The sequence below is a fragment of the Mastomys coucha genome, unplaced genomic scaffold (assembly GCF_008632895.1).
Source record: "Mastomys coucha isolate ucsf_1 unplaced genomic scaffold, UCSF_Mcou_1 pScaffold8, whole genome shotgun sequence".
NCBI lineage: Eukaryota > Metazoa > Chordata > Mammalia > Rodentia > Muridae > Mastomys > Mastomys coucha.
In genome coordinates this window covers 6,580,362-6,581,449 of record NW_022196914.1, presented here as the reverse complement: position 1 = coordinate 6,581,449, position 1,088 = coordinate 6,580,362, and positions in this window count along the sequence as shown.

Here is a 1,088-nt window from a genome sequence, read left to right as displayed (position 1 = left end):
TGTGTGTGTGCATGGGTGTATGTATATGTATGTGTGTGTATATGTGTGTGTATATATGTGTGTATATGTGTGTGTATGTGTGTGTGTGTGTGTTGAATCCCATGCATAGCAATCAGATTGCTTTGCACAAGGGCCTTCAATGGCTTAGAGAAGAGAGCTTTAAAGACTTACAAACCAGTGAGGAAGTAAAATATAAACCACATGATTTCAGTCTGTGTGCCTGCCCTGTGGAACTCCAGAGAGGTGCTGTATCTCAGAGATGCTCTAAAGGCTCAGAGCAGGATGTGGCAACCATCTATCCACCCAGGTCTGCAGTCCCAACTGGGACCAGGCTGCAGCTGGCAAATGTTTTTGCTTTCCCTTGGCCCCTCCTTCCTCCATGTTTCCTGTTTCCTCTTCTGAACTATATGGTCTGAACCTGAGTCCTACTGCCTTCTGATTTCCACTGTAAACTAAAGGTGTAGGGAGCCTTGGCAGGAGGAAACCCTGTGTAGAGCTTGGGAGAGGTGAGCCGGGCTCATATCCTTCCTCCTGCTGCCTTACTGGAGGTTGCCCTAAGCTGACCAAGGAATGTGGAGGCAGCCCGTTCTACAGAAAACTCCCTCCAAGGTTGTGTAGATTGCCCCTTTCCTCTGCCCAGTCAGGACTAAGCTGGTCCTAGAACTTGACAGTTGCTCACTACTTGGTAAATTCTGTTGTTTTGATATTTTATCGAAATCTTTGAATTGTCCTATCTCCTGTAGAGTACTACCCTTCCTATGGGTCACCTCTGTCTCTTCAAAGTGGTGGCAACAGGAGCTCCCTCTCCCTTGGACCTTACTACCTTTGAATGGAGAGTTGAGGTCTGTTTTTTTCCCAGCTGGGTCTTACTTTTATTGCTAGGGTAATAGATGGCACTTTTTGGTTTTGAGCAAAGTGTTAATATTTTTATTCAAGGCAAGATGAATTCTGGTTCCAAAAATGATTCTGTAAAAATATAAATTCATTTTAGCTTTATTTGGTCATTTTTATCATGTGGATAAGAAGATGGCATCTAATATGTGTGCTCCTTAGTTTAAAAACAAACTTCTGAGTCTGTCTTTTTTTTT